This window comes from Elaeis guineensis, chromosome 5 (genome assembly GCF_000442705.2).
Source record: "Elaeis guineensis isolate ETL-2024a chromosome 5, EG11, whole genome shotgun sequence".
NCBI classification, from domain to species: domain Eukaryota; kingdom Viridiplantae; phylum Streptophyta; class Magnoliopsida; order Arecales; family Arecaceae; genus Elaeis; species Elaeis guineensis.
The window spans coordinates 58,005,896-58,022,879 of record NC_025997.2 but is presented as its reverse complement, the minus strand read 5'-3'; positions in this window follow the sequence as shown (position 1 = coordinate 58,022,879).

Here is a 16,984-nt window from a genome sequence, read left to right as displayed (position 1 = left end):
TATATAATTCTTCTAAGAATTTCTTTTTAGATTGTACTTTTGAAAGGTCAGGTGTTGTAGGTATCTCAGTTAGATCCAGATGATTTTTATCAATAATTTTTATATAATTTTTGATTGATACCTTCAAATGACTAATGTTTGAACTTAACTCAGATGATTCAAATAAAGAAATAGAATTCAGATTAACTTCAGTAATTGATTCAGTATCAATATTGAGACTATGAACCGTCTCAATGATTTCATCAGAAGGATTTTCCTTAATCAAAATTTTATCAAATTCTTCAAATGAACCATTCTTATTTTCAACTTCTAAGAGATTGGGTATAGTATTGATCTTTATGAAAAAGTCACCAATCTTTACTAATAAATTATCAGAATTATTTCGATCAACTTCAAGTTCTCTTTTCTTTTCTAGAAGTCTATCGGTCTGAATTTCTTCAGGATTGAGAGAATGATTCATATAGTTTTATTATTTCTCAACCTGATCAGGATGTTCAAAGGTTTTATCAGAATAAGTTTCTACTTGAGGGATTTGATCAAGATTCTTAATAGAAATCTTAAGTGAACACTTTTTTTTATCTTTAAAGCTTTTACAATATTCCCATGATTCAGCCATTCTTTTAACCATAGTTTCTTGTATTCCAAGACTAGCTTTCTCAAGGCCTTGAATATAATATTTATCAAATCAGTCAAAGAAGAAAATATATCTCTCTTTAGTCTTCATCTGACTAAACCATATTTTTCTTATAAAATTTCTTTCTCCTTTATTATAAGTATCAAAGAACCACTGTTTTCTATCTTTATTTTTATCAGAATCAAAATCTTCTTTTAGTAGTTCTTTGTTTATAGGGAATTCATCTATTTCTATGATTTTAAAGTCAATATAAGAGCCATATAGAGTATCTAAAATTAATCTAACTAATTTTTTTATTTTTATTTTATATTTCTCTTTGAATTATATAAAATATCTATAGTAGGTTCTATACTATAATCTTTTAAGCTATTTTCTAATTCTCTCAAGATAACAAAAGTTTTATTTAATGACTTAGTTTGAAAGCAGGTAGGTTTTTGAAGCCTGGTATATTTAGAAGGTGAGGTTTTTGTTGGCTTGAAAATTTTCTTTATCCCAAGATCTTTAAGTTTAAGTTCTTTTCTTTCAAGATTCTGGGGATAATAATCAAAGGACTATTCTTCAATTTCTCCATCAGATTCTTCCAGTACTTTTGGAGAGAATATTTCTATATTAGCTTCTTTTGGATAGAATTCATCTTCTTCTATTTTTTCAGAGTAGATGGATTCTATATTATCTTGTATCTCATCTTGATTCCAGTCCTCAACATCAAAAGCTTCAATATCTTTATCCATTTTAATATATTGAGAGAATCAGCTAACTATTAGTTTACCTATTATCTAAATATATACTAAAAAACTCTAACTTAACTAATCTATCTAATTCTATATTATCTAAATAATTAAACTAAGTTTTATCTTAAATTTTATAAAATATACATCTATACTACTAATTAATTCTTATAAATATCTAAACTATTAATTAACTCCTCAATGGTTACTAAAATTTTAGTCATTTTGCTTATTAAAAATATTTTATAAACATAGAAGAGTTATTTTCAGAATAGGTAAGACAAAGAATAGAATCAATTTTCAGAAGTTCGATAAACAATCTAAGGATACCAGTCATAGGGATGACACCAACAATTAATTGTGACTTACCACGTTAAATGCCTTTCCTCACGGCTAATATGGAAATTATCATGCTACATATTCGAGTCGCACTATACGGCTAAAAATCGATGATATTAGATCAGATTTATGCATGTTTAATTATTAAACATAATCTGAAAATTAGATTTTAGGATCTAAAAATTTCATGACATATGATGTATGTTTCACTTGAAACTCTAGTAAAATAGTTTTATAAATTGAAACACATTTCACACACTTAATTTGAAATTAAATAAATTAGATTTGAGAATTGAAGATGTTAAGACACCTCATAAAATATGGGCCATTGGTTAGCATAAATCAAATCTTCTAACTGCCTTAGACCTAGGATTAGAAATAAATATAGACTAATTAAAGAAATTGATTAAATCTCATCAAGAGTTGAATTAGATTAGGTCAGAATTTATCTAAAACAACCTTAATAGTTGAAGCTTGATCAAGTTCATATTTTTGATCATACCAAATGGATCGGATCGTGGCTCAATAGTTTAGCCCAAGTCCTTTGGTTGATCGAACTAAAACTAATCGACCAATTGATGTCTAAGATAAGTTTGGCAATGTTGCTTGGCAATATGATCGATGGTTTTTAATTGGCAGTCCACTTACTTGATCATTTCAATGGTGTTTAAGGTAAGCCATGGTAGACCCTCCCATCGATCTCATTTGTCTGGCCAATATAGTAGATTATATTTTAATTAGATTACTAATTGATTCAAGCTAACTCATGCCATTAAGATATATTAGTGTGACGGATTTAGGTGTCTCTCATCAGGCTTGTCTCTAGTCCTCTTCAAACTTAGTGAAGTTAGTGAGAGAATTTATGACTTGCTAGTTAATCTCTTCTCTTATTCTTAAATCATTAAATCAATTTGACTGAAATAGGTGCCCTTTCGACCAGCTTGTCTCTAGTCAAATTCAATAACTTAGTGAAGTCAGTGGGATGATTTTTGATTACTGATTGATCTCTTCTCTTTTCTAAAATATATTAATCAAATCTTCTAAATTATTAGATCCATAAAATGAGCTAGTTATGGAGATAACTAGATCATAGCCTTCCATTTAGTTGGATGATAATAGGTCCATTAGTCTGATAATCATTGGAGGCCCAAAGGCTTGATGCTTATATACAATTAAAATTATCATTCATAATATGATAACTCAATCGTGTCTCTCTGGTGGGTGGTCAGATTGGCCGACCAAAGTCGGGCCTAATCATTCATTAGTCAGATGTACTAAGTATGGTCATATTAATGGTTGGATCTAACCGAGACTTTCAGTGGAGGCCAAAGCCTACTAAAAATAATCTGAGGTAAATTCATTATTAAAAATTATTTAGAGAAATAATTGATTAAGAACCTACTCATAGATGCACATGGGTTGGCCGACCAAATTGGGCTTGTGTACAATCTGTGTGGATTCTAGTACCCATTAAGAAATTAAGATAATTTCTTGAATTGGACGTAGAGGCTACCAATTCATATAAATGACATAATAGTGCCCTACAAGCCAATCGCATAAGTGTTGTGATAGAGATTTTCTTGTGTTATCTTTCTGCTCATTTGCATGACATTGATTATTTTATTTATATGAAGTATTGTATTTTATCATTTGCTGCATCATATTTTATGATTATGATAAACCCCATAGATCAGGACAATAATTTTAGGGCTATGATGAGATCATGCTAGTGAGACCTAAAATTTTGATAGCCCCAATCTAAAATATTTTTAGTCATTGGATCATCGAGTTAGAGATCGATGATGTCGGTAAGATTGGTACATCCTATGCATGCTCGATGGAGAGGATGATTGATCTCACTATTGGGAATTATATCCTAAAACCAATCATCTAGGTTGTAGATGATTGTGCTCCATACATGTATATAAATTATAAAATGATAAATGTTATCTTGCAAGATTCATCATAAGGAATACATCTTCCTAAATATAACTCATATGTTATGATGAAGTCCTTTAAGCTACCCCCAAAATGATAAAAGAAGATTTATCGTGTGGTTCTTAAATCCTACTCATGACTAAATGATACAATTGTTATAAGAACAATAATTGTATTGAGTGTAAGTCATTGTGTGCCATATTAGTTGGTTGTCCTCTTAACCAAAGCGTATGATGACATGGGTATGGTATATGAGTGATTTATAAGAGTACATTTCACTGAGCGTGACCACTTTCGGAGCACTCTACTGCCAAGGGTTGCTCTGATGGGATATGGGTATGTGTGTCCCTCTGACTTAAGGCTGCCTCAGTGACTTGCAAGCAACTCACTGTGTTTTGGTGTCAGACTATTCGAATTTCTAATTCGATGATGGAAGATTTTTGGGTACAGTCTTGTACTTTCAAAGTCTGAATGCGAGTCAAGATGGGATTAACCGCTTCAAGTAAAATTAAAGATGATGCATCACTGTATTTCAATTCAGCAAAACTTTGATGAAAGTAGTCCTAGTGAGGAGTCATAAGATTTTTGAGGTTGAGACACAATGTGTACTACTCATCCTGTGTTGATAGTTTAACCCAAAATCATCCTTGAGCATCGAGTGTCAAAGAAATGAATTATACGGTAACTATATCTACATGGGTTCTAGAGTGTTACTGGGCATACATTCGGCCTATTTGGATGTCGAAAATTATTGTTAAATGGTAATATCAATTAATACAAGAATTATTCTTGTGCTATCGGCTTATGTTCGAACTTATGAGGTCACACACATAGAAGTACCATCTGATCAAATGACTGATCAACGATTATGAATCATTGAAGGGTTTAATTAAACATCCAAAATTATATCAGATGTAATCTAAATTTAGATCTAATCTAAATTATATCAGATGTAATTTTTACATTAGATCATATCTAAAATTAGATCATAACATATATCATGCATTGCTAAATTTAGATTTCAACTCTACATGCATATATGCTCATGTCATAACGAACCTTCCCTTTGATACCTATTGAAGGAAAGCGTGGTGGTTTTATGCATGCATTTTTAAAATGTTACAGTAGAACATACATAGATTAAATAATTTAATCTACAATATATGCATAGATCAAATCTAAAACTATCAAATAGGAATTTTGATATGAACTAATATGCATGTATATAAATCTGAAATCTAAAATTCAGTAAGTATAGATCATATCTATATGTAATTAGATCATATCTATATGTAATTAGATCATATCTAAATTATATTTAGATCATATCTAAATATGAATTAATTTTAAAACTCCATACTAAAGCACGGATAGTAGATCACTAAAGCTAAAATCTATGATAGTTGATTTTTCATGATGCTCGATAGGTGCACACATGTTCAGCCTCTATAGGTATCCACATGAAGCCCATGTGTTGATCGATGATCGCAGGAGTGCTAGTTCACAAAGATACCATATTTTGGCTGATCTAAGAGAAGCATGAAGAAGATGAAGAATAATTAAACCCTTCAATAAGAAGAACTTACTTTTCTGTAAAATTTTAGATGTTGAAATTCTAAGAATTTTTATGTGTGATACAAAGCTTTAGTTTATGAAATGTAAAATATCTAATCTGTATGATTAAAATTATTTTAATCATTAAAAATAAAATTTAAAAATATAAAAATATTTAGATATGATCTAAAGTTTGTTATGATTAATTTTATTTTAGTTTATGTGAGAATTTTTAGATCTAAAACTTGTGATACTTATTGGCATGCTAATTGAGCCGACTAGTTTTGAACTATGTCGATCCAATCTCCTGATTTAATTGGTTTAGTGCTAACTGATCCGATCCAGTTGTCTCAGACCGAATAGTAATGGTTACTATTCATGATCAGTTAGTCGATCAAATATCAGACTTAGTCGATCTACTGAAGTGAGTTAACTCAATTCTGGGATGAGTCGTTCTAGTTTTCAGAATAAAAAATTTTATATAAAATTGATGTAAAATTATTTTACAAAATTGAAATAGTTTTAATTAATAATCTTAACCCATGTTATTGCTATACTTAATTAAGAATTAAAAAATATATATTTTAGAATTAGAATTATGATTAAAGATCTAATGATATTGCATAAAATATGGAGCATGGGTTAGCTCAAATCAAGTCCTTTTAATTGGGTTAGACCTAAAGTTAGAATCAAAAACCTAATAGACCAAAAAGAGTAGTTGATCAAATCTAACCAATAGTTGATTTAGATTAGGTCAAGAGTACTCTAGATCAAATACTATAGTTGTAGTTAATCGAGTCTATATCTTTGATTAAACTAAATAGATCTTGATTGAGGCTTAAAAATTGAGCTTGAGTCATTGAGCTGATTAGATCACTAGGTGACTCGAGTTGACCCATGTTGTTAAGGTTAATCAGTATGACTATTTTAGGTGCCTTAGACTGACTTGTCTCTAGTCCATCTCATGATTTGGTGAAGTCAGTGGAAAGATTTATGATGTGCTAGTTGGACCAGCTAGTCTCTAGTCCTTTACAGATTTGATGAAGTCAGTGGGAGGATTTATGACTTGCAGATTGATTGATTGCTTTTAAAATGTATTAACTAAATTCTTTAAATTATTAGATCTATAAAATAAGCTAGTTATGGAGATAACTAGATCATAGCCTCTCATTAAGGTACGTGATAATGAGTCCAATATTTCAAATAGGCATTGGAGGTGCCACATACCTGGTGTCTATTACGTATTGAAATTATCATCCATCATATGACCATCTTGTTGTACCTCAGATCAATGCTCAGGTTGGTCGAGCCATACTCGAGCCTGGATATTTATTTGTTGGATATACTTGTGTTGTCATGTTAATAGTTGGACCTAATCAGGTTTTTCAGTGGAGGCGCCACATGCCTGCTGAAGAGATACCTGGGACAAAATCTAATTGTTAGAATTTATTTGAAAAAATAATTGGTTATGAACCTACCAATGGATGCGTTAGGGTTGGTCGAGCTACACTCAGGTCTGAATGTAGTCTGTGTGGATTCTAGTACCCACTAAAGAAATTAAAGTAATTTTTTGGATTGGAGGTAGAGGCTACCAATTCGTATAAAATAGTGAGAGAATCTTTAGACTAAAGTCCAAGTCTTTAGGCTTAAAGTAGTTCATATACTAATAGGTCAATTATTTTCTTTTCAAAAATGGCCAGAATATTGTCACTTTGTTCACTGTTAGACAGTGACAATGTCGTCAGACCTAACTTTGATAGTCAGTATCGAAAGTTGAATGTAGTTTCTGAACGAATTAATCAAGAAGTCTCAAGCTAACCCAAATAGGTTTAAAAGAGAAATCTACAAATGGTTGTTGGTCAAAATAGTTATATGATAATTTTTTGAAGTTTCTCTATTTGTAATACTACTACCTATGTATAGGATACTGACAGTATAAGTCATATTTGCAAATATTGTAAAAAACTTCAGGATAGTACAAGATTTATAAACAACAAGAGACTCCTAAATGTAAGAGATGGAAGTCTGTTCCAGTCTTAACATTAGGAATCATCAAGCTTGTTTTCAATCTTGAAGATATCATTTTAAGTAATTGTCACTATTATCCAATCTTATTGATGGTGTTAATAAGAATGATTATTGTGATATCATTGTGAATGATACTGCAATAATATTTGGACAATTGGAAATGACATAAACTCAGTACTATAGCCTGTTAGTGTAAAGTACATATCTAATTAGCATCCTAGATTAGATAATGTCACTGAAGCCTACCTTTGGCATAGTTGATTTAGTCACCTTTTATTGGAAAGGGTGTATGACCAGAGATGTTCTGAGTTTTGTATATATTGATGTATTTGCACTCATGAACATAAGTGCCAGAAGAGGGCTTACTATTTCATTAAAATCTCTAACGATCTATTTTGACATGGGTGCATCCTGCTTATGAAGTACAAATTCAAATCAGTTGAAATATTCAAATGATTTTGTATTGAAGTAGAAAAATAAACTACAAAGAGTATTAGAACTAATCGATTTGACTGATGAAGTAGTTTTTGACATCTCTTGAAAAGAATTGGATTTTTTCTCAATGGATCTCTCCTGGGACACCACTATTTAAAAGGATGTTTGAAAGGAGAAATTGAACTTTATTAGACATGGTTCGATCTACTGTGAGTTTGCTAGTCAACCAAAGGTTATGCTTTAGAGACTACTTGATATGTGTTCAAGAATATTTCGAGCAAATTGATCACCAAAACTCCATATGAGATATGAATTTGGATAATTCGATACTCACCTTAGAATTTGGGGTGTCGAACTTATGTGAAATATTCACAAATCGACTAGCTTGGATCTTGATCTAATAAATATTATTTTAGAGATATTTCTTCTGCCTTTCTGATGGACATGAGATGTTTATGAATCTTAGGGCATTTTTTTTGAAAAAAAAAATTCTTTGGTGAAGGAACTGATGCCGTTAAGAGCAAGCTTGGTGAAGCTTGATAGGCAGAAGAACCGACTCTGACACAAACCAACAGAACTGGAGTTGATTAGATCAATTTCGAAGCCCGATGTAAAGGCATCCTTGAGGAGATACAGTAGAGTACCGTGTCAGCCGAATAAATACTTTGATTTTTAAGTTTGAAAAAGAGATTTAATCTCTCATACGGATGTTGTATAGGGATCTAACTTTGAGAAGTAGCTTGGAGTCATTAAATTTGAAATGAAGTCCATAAAGATCGATGATGTATGGACATTCATTGATTCACCTGAAGGGGTAAGACCCAAAGGGTGTGAGTGGAGTTTCAGATGGATAAGAGGAATAGATGAAAAGGTGGAGACCTATTAATTCTGTCTGATTATCAAAGAATTTCATTCAAATTATAGTGTTGACTATGATGAGAAGTTTTCTTTATGGCAATCCTTCAGTCCATTCAGATTGAATTAAACTTCTCAGAGTTGGAATATACATTTTGAATGTATGGCTTCATTGAGAAAATAGAATCTTGTATGTACAAATGGGCTAATAGTTTCATAAAAATATTCTTTTTGTTGTTTGAATGAAATTCTCTTAATCAGAAATGACATCTCTGTTAGATGTGTGCCCTAGATGTCAGATTGGCTGACACATTCCTATACAAATCTAAGGACAAATTTATAATTTTGACTATAAATCAATAAATGGGTTATTCTTCTATCACATTGTGTATATTGTGTCTGTGATACATCCTTTGAGTTAGTAAGAATGTCAATTCATATTTTTAAGAGTTAAAAATTTAAGGCATGAATCTACATAACTAACTCATAAACAGCTCCTGACCATAGGATCATCACGAGGATGGTGATCGATCCAGAAGGTTGGTGTATATTGCTTTCTTAGGGTAGATGTATCTTGAGTCTATGGTGTAGAGACATCAAAATGAGAGTACAGATATTCATTGAGAATGAGAGTACTGAGCATGACCACCTCGAGCAGTCATAAGGAAGTCTACCTTCTCATCGATGACTAGCTTGATGCTGCAGTTGTGTGTCTAGTTCTTTGACCTAAGGTGCATCGACAGTTTACCTTGAGTGTGTTATAGTTTGACTACACCATAACTTAGTCTCCTAGTCATTCAAAATCCTGAGGTGTATGTTGGTTGTAGCATAATCATTGTAGGAACTAGGTCGCACCAAGATGGGATCTATCACTCGGTAGATGAGAGGAGTAGTCCTATGATGATCGAAAGATCAAGTCCTTAAGCCCATGGCCATGGCAGAGTGACATAATGAAAAAAAAGTTTTCCATTAGGATTTCACATCGAACTCAGATCGATCGATTAATTCATATGACTGATGTTGGGTTTGACGAGTTCACCTTAACCCTAATTCAGTCGGGACTCATAATTGAGGAACTCAATCACACAGGTAGCTACACTGAGAGATTCATCTTCTGTTTTGATGGGTTGCCACCATATACTTCTAGGTGTCACTAATAGATTTTAGGAGCAATTAGAATGATCTTGATGATCGATCATTCTAATTGTCTGAATCAGAAGAGTTCTGATCCATCGAAAGGAGTTTCAATGATGTCGATGATGAGATCACGACATGTCTCATTACCATACAGAATTGAACCTAACTGGGTTACACTAACAAGGGTTAGGATCTGGATGTCATCAATTAGGTTAGTCCAATTGATTTGGATTAGATCCAATTAGGTTCAAGAAAATCGTGCTAGCACACGATTGAGCCTAACTTTCTCCTCGTGTAATCTTTTCTATCTCGACTGAGCCAAATATGATTTGACTCACTCAGAGAACCTTGAGAAGATTTTTCTTAGTCTAAATGAAGCTTGTCTAGCTCAGAAAAGTCTTGTCTTAATTCATGAGATGAATTTAAGACAACACCTGCTAATTCTTGTCACCTGCCATTTTCATTTTAGGACATCTGTCAAATATTGGCATATGGGTCTTAAACTGAAGGCCACTTGGCAAGAGCTCATTGGAAGATTTTTGTGGATTGTCCACATGCCAAAACCACATTAAATTGGGTACCATAATCAGATTATGGCGTGAGCCCAATTGAATTAAGTGGGCACCCCAAATGGATAAGGATGAAGAGTCTTGATCAACATGGACTTGTTGGCGCCAACCTTCCTTGTGCTTATCCAAAGATGGCACCAACATAGGAGAGAGGGTGGGGGTTCTTATCTAATGTGATCAAATGACATCACTCCACCAATCAGAATTTTTTTGGATTTATTAAAATTTTTTGATTGATCGAATGATGTGGCACTGCACAGCACAACAGGGTCTATACAAACCCTGTCTGCACCTAGGGTTTAAGAGATTGAACCAAACCCATCAAAGCTGCCACCCCCTTTCCTCTTCTCCATATCCCATCTGTAGTTCTCCCTCTCCTCTTCACATCCAAGGAGTTGGACATCCATCTGGCAAAGGTCTAAGGCATGGTGATGCCTTGAACTGGAAGGCTGCAGGACTTCTTCGACAGGCTGCTGCTCCAACTTTAGGAAGACTTTTGAAGATCTTTCTAATCAGATTTAGTTTTGATTTTTGGAGCAGAGATTCAATAGGAGAAGGTAATCTAGATCCTAGTCGAGTGAATACTAGTAAAGGCCAGGCGATTGAGTGGCTAAATCAGAACCTCAAGCTTGCTACGATCATCTACAGGGTAATCAGATTACCCTTGAGGTATTTCATATTTTTTCATATTTTTAGATTTATTTTTTAATTAATATTAGATAATAAAATTATATCTAGAGATTTAGATCTAAAATAAATATAAGATAATTTTTTTTTAAATTATTCCACCTCAGATTTGATGAAATCTGGAAGATCCTATAAGAAAAAAGGTAGTTTTTCCTTTAACTGGTATTAGAGTCAGGTTCATGGCTCAGTTTCAGATCTAATTTAGATCTAATTTTAATTTTATTTTATTTGATATTAAAAGATTTCATATATTACATTAGATATGATAAGATCTAAAATCAAAATATTTAAAATTAAATCTGAGAAGATCTAACATGCATGAGATGCATGACTAGACTAGGAATAGTTTTGATCTATGAATAGTCTTGTAAGTTTATATTTTAATGAGATTAAAATATAATTTAGATCTAATTTATTCTCTATTTTTTTGATGATATAAATGTTATATTTAGATCAAAAATAAAAAATAAAAAAATTTGGATAATACATAAGATTGATCTGTTGCATGCCTAGACTAGTTGTAGAATTGTTCTAATAACTGTCTAGAATAAATTTTATGTTGAATAGTTCAATTTAAATTTTATTTTTTAGATATTACATGTAATGTATTAAATCTGAAAGCATGTTAATTAGATCAATTTTTGATATATGAGATGTATGCAAAGCATGTATTAGTTAGATCTTAAATTGTATATGTGATATATAAATTTAAATCTAACTAGTTTTGTAGTTAAATTTATATTTTTGATTAAGGTGTTCTTCATGGCCGTCTAGTCATAAGAACAAAGTAGGATTTAAAGGCCCTCTCCTTCTATTCAATGGGGTATTTTTATGATGTGTAGGGGTGCTGCGTGTTCATCCTTAGTCAGAAATCAAAACTTACTTTTCTGTAAAATCCTAGATCCTGAAACTCTAGGATTTATTTTACATATTTTGTTTATGAACCCAAGACTTAATTAATGAATTAAGATTATAGAATTAAATTAGGTCTAAAATTGAGAATTTCAGATCTAAGTCATTTTCATAAAATTGGGTTCGGGCTTAGGTAGCTTAATTAGGTCTAGCGGTTGATCAAACCGAATCAACAGTTGGTTAGGTGGGATCATGAAAGCTAATAATTGACCAACCTAATAGGATTATGTCTAGGTCAAGATCGAATCACATTTAGATGTGACTCGATCAAGTTAAGACCTAATTTGGCTCAGTGGTTAGAGCCTGGATTATAGGCTAATCCAATTAGTTCTGGTTCGACAATTTGATGTGTAAGATAAGTTGGGCAGATGCGACCGACTGGTTTTTAATTAGGAGCTACTCGACTCGAATGAGTTCTTGTCGAGTTAATGGCATATCCCTTCCATCGATCTCACTTACCTGGCCATATGTGTCGATCCAGTTCTGATTTGAGGTGGCTAACAATTCGAGCTAACCCATGCCACTAGATTAGTCATAATTGTTATGACTATGTCAAGTCAAGTTTAAAGAGACCTAAATGAAATCTCCCTAAAAAAATATTAAGTCTAGGTCTTCCATCATTGTGGATGTGCGGGCCCTTCCCGGGGTTGATTATTCTCAGTTGGATACAGTGGCTCAGTTGCATCGAAAAGATGCAACCATGTCCATTAGGCATTAGATGCTACGAATTAGAGGATGGATTGGGCTCAATATTTTGGATACGATGAGGGACCCAATCAGGAATCTAGTTCGTGCAAATGGTGGGTTTGACTTAACTAAGGATTGGAGCAATATTTCGGACACGGTGAGCTTCATGAATTAGAGACCAAGTTTTGGGTGCACTATGATTAGAGAATCATTGGACAAGAGTTGTCCACTCATCGATTGACCCATCATCAATAACTGTTAGGTGAGGTGATAAGCCAGTCGGTGAGACCGCACCACCCACTAGAAATCACTAATCACGGAAATTTTCACATCTCTACCTAGAGAGTGTAGGGATCTGAGAAAATAGTGGGAGCCTAATTTGTTTAAAAATGAAAACCCTAAACAAATTGGTTAAGTCTGATTACAAAATCTAACTAGAATCTTTTGACTCTCTATAGGAAATATGTCTGCATCCAACCCCCTGACCAAAATACTAGACACCTACAGATTGACTGGATCTAATTTCAAAGACTGGTTAAGGAACTACATAATTATTCTGGGTTTCAAAAAATTAACCCATGTCTTGGATCAGGACCCATCTACCATGCCAGCACATCCGACTGCTGAACAGAGAGCATCTCTGGAAAAGTGGATAGATGATGATAACAAAGCAAGGTACTACATATTGGATGCAATGTCTGATGACTTGCACGCCAACATGAGAATATTTTGACTACCTGCCAAATGTTGGCTCACCTACAAGAGTTGTTTGGTGAACAAAGTCACGCAGCCAAGTATTAAGTCTGTCAAAGGTGTTTTAAGGCTAAAATGCATGATGGGCAGTCAGTCCAAGATCATTGTTTGACAATGATCAAGGATCTTGAAAAGATTGAGAAGCTCGATATCATCTTAGATAAGGATTTTCAGATTGATGTGATCCTTCAATCCTTGTCCGATGCATATGGTCAGTTCATCATGAACTTCCATATGCACAAGATGCAGTGTACTTTGGCTGAGTTAATGAACATGTTGGTTATGGCTGAGCTTTCTATGAAGGGTTCAAAAGGCTCAGTTCTTACTGTGGAGCAGACTTCTTCCAAGAGAAAGTTTTTGGAAAGAAAAAGAAGTCTGCGAAGAAGCAGAAGGTGGATGGGAAGAAGAAGAAGATAGAACCAAAGAAGAAGGTTGCTGAAAAGAAAAAATATTTTCACTACCAATCAAACGGCCATTGGAAGCAGAACTGTCCTCTGTACCTGGCCACCCTGAAGAACAAGAAGGATGGTCCTTCTAGAGGTATGCTCATTTTAGAATCTAATCTTACGATTTCTTCTGCATCCAGTTGGATGCTTGACTCTGGTTCTAGTGCTCATTTGTGTACTTCTATGCAGGATCTTGAGGAGAGCAGGAGGCTGAGGGATGGGGAGATGATCCTACGCATCAAAAACGGAGCAAGAGTTGCTGTTGTGGCTGTGGGAACCTACCCTCTACGATTATCGTTAGGATTAGATTTATTTCTTAAAGATTGTTATTATGTGCCTGCAACAAGCAAGAATTTGATTTCTGTTTCATGTTTAGCACAAGAAGGCTATGTGATTAGCTTTCATAAGGACCATTGTAACATATTTTATGAAAATAATAAAGTTGCATATAATTTTCTTATTAACGGTCTCTATCAGCTACATATTGATGTATCTGTATTTAATATCAAGCAAAATATGAATTTCATAGAAATTAAAAAGCCTAGAGATAGTCTAAATGATAGGTATCTGTGGCACCTAAGGCTAGGTCATATAGCGGAAGACAGGGTTAACAAATTAGAGAAATCTGGGCTATTGAGTCCATTGACTTCTGAGTCATATCCAGTTTGTGAATCATACCTTCAAGGAAAAATGACCAAACTCCCTTTTATAGGACATGGGGAAAGGGCCACAGACCTACTTTCCCTAGTACATACTGATGTGTGCGGCCCATTTGATGTGCCGGCTAGAGGCAACTATGTCTACTTCATTACCTTTACCGATGATATGTCTAGGTACGGGTATGTGTTTCTAATGAAACACAAGTCTGAAGCTTTTGAAAAGTTCAAAGAATTCAGGCAAGAGGTAGAAAAACAAACAGGAAAGCCCATTAAAGTTCTTCGATTAGATCGAAGAGGTGAATATCTTAGTCAGGAGTTTCAAGACTATCTTAAGGATAATGGCATAGTCTCTTAATGGACTCCATCTAGAACGCCACAACTCAACAGGGTTTCAGAATGAAGAAATCGGACACTATTAGATATGGTTCGTTCCATGATGAGCTTCACGGACCTCCCTGAGTTTCTTTGGAGACATTGTCTCATGACAGCAATATATGTATTGAATAGGGTTCCATCTAAAATCATTCCTACCACACCATATGAGATATGGCATGGTAAGAAGCCAAGTCTGAATCATCTCAGAATTTAAGATTATCCGGCTCATGTCAAGAGACAGCAGACGGACAAGTTAGAGTTCAGGTTTTTTAGAGCTCAATTCATAAGATATCTTAAAGAGTCATTAGGATACTATTTCTATATTTCGGAAGACCATAATGTGATTGTGAGTCGAAATACTATTTTTCTTGAAAAATAGTTTATTCAAGATGGTGGCACCAGAAGAATAATTAAGCTCTAGGAGAATGTCTCCCAAGAGCAACGAGCTAAAGAACCTGAGAAATCCATTCAATTAGAACCAGTCCTAACACAACCTCTTCCACCTCGTAGATCGACTAGGGTTTCCCATCCTCCTGAAAGGTACTTAGGTACCATACAGGATGATGTAGAGAAAATATTCCTCATGGGAAATAGGGCTCATGGTGATGATCCCAAGACCTATGATGAGGTGATATCAGATATCGACTTTGAGAAATGGTTAGAGGCAATGAGATCTGAAATTGACTCGATGCACTCAAACCAAGTCTGGACCTTGGTAGATCCACCTGAAGGTATTATACCTATTGAGTGTAAATGGATCTTCAAGAGAAAGATAGGTGCAGATGAGAATGTAGAGATATTCAAGGCTAGGCTCGTAGCGAAAGGTTATAGTCAGCGCAAAGGCATTGACTATCAGGATACCTTCTCGCCTGTAGCCATGCTAAAATCCATCCGCACATTGCTTGCTGTTACAGCCTATTTCGATTATAAAATATGACAGATGGATGTGAAAATGGTGTTCTTAAATGGACATCTTAAGGAAGATATCTATAGCGAATAGCCAATTGGTTTCACATCCAGTGATGATGATCATAAGGTCTGCAAGCTGCAAAGATCCATTTATAGACTTAAGCAAGCATCTCGAAGCTGGAATACTCGTTTCAATGATGTGATCAAAATATTTGGTTTCATCAAGAATGAGGAGGAACCATGTGTGTTCAAAAAAATCAGTGGGAGCGTAGTTGTCTTTCTCATATTGTACGTAGATGATATTCTCCTAATTGGGAATAACATTTTCATGTTGACCTCAGTCAAAGTATGGTTGTCTAAGGAGTTTTCTATGAAAGATCTAGGAGAGGCAACCTTTATATTGGATATTAAGGTCTATAGAGATAGACCAAATAGGATGCTGGGACTTTCACAGAAGATATACATAGAGGAGGTGCTAAAAAAGTTTAGCATGAAAAACTCCAAGAGAGGTTTAGTACCTTTTAGACATGGCATTCATCTCTCTAAGAAGATGTGTCCTAGCACACCTGAGGAGATTGAACGCATGAGCAAAATCCCTTATGCTTCGGCAATAGGGAGCCTCATGTATGCCATGCTATGTACACGACCTGATATAGCCCATGCTGTGAGTGTCACAAGTAGATATCAGTCGAATCCAGGCGAAGAGCACTGGACTTCTGTGAAATGTATCCTTAAGTACTTAAGAAGGACTAAGGATATGTTTCTAGTCTTTGAAAATGGAGAACTCCAGATTCAGGGATATACAGACTCAAACTTTATGTCTGATATAGATGATCGAAAGTCGACATCTGAGAGTCTGTTCATTTGCAATGGTGGTGCAGTTAGCTGGAAGAGTTTCAAACAGACGGTGATTACCGATTCCACCATGGAGGCAGAGTATATTACTGCATCGAAAACTGCGAAGGAGGCATTCTGGTACAAGAAATTTGCCATGGAGCTTAGAGTGATGTCATCGGATGCCATCCCTCTTTACTACGATAATAATGGTGCCATAGCCCTAGCTAAGGAGTCAAGGTCTCACCAGAAGTCCAAGCATATCAAGCGGCAATTCCATCTGATCCGTGATTACCTTAAAAAAGGTTATGTCGAGATCAAGAGAGTCGACTCCACAGACAATGTGGCAGACCTACTGACAAAGCCATTGGGCCAGCAGAAAGTTGTAGCCCACCTTGAGAAGATGGGATTTAGATATATAGCCAATTGGTATTAGGTCAAGTGGGAGTTTGTTAGATATGTGCCATAAATGCCAGATTGGCTGACACATTCCTGCACAAATTTA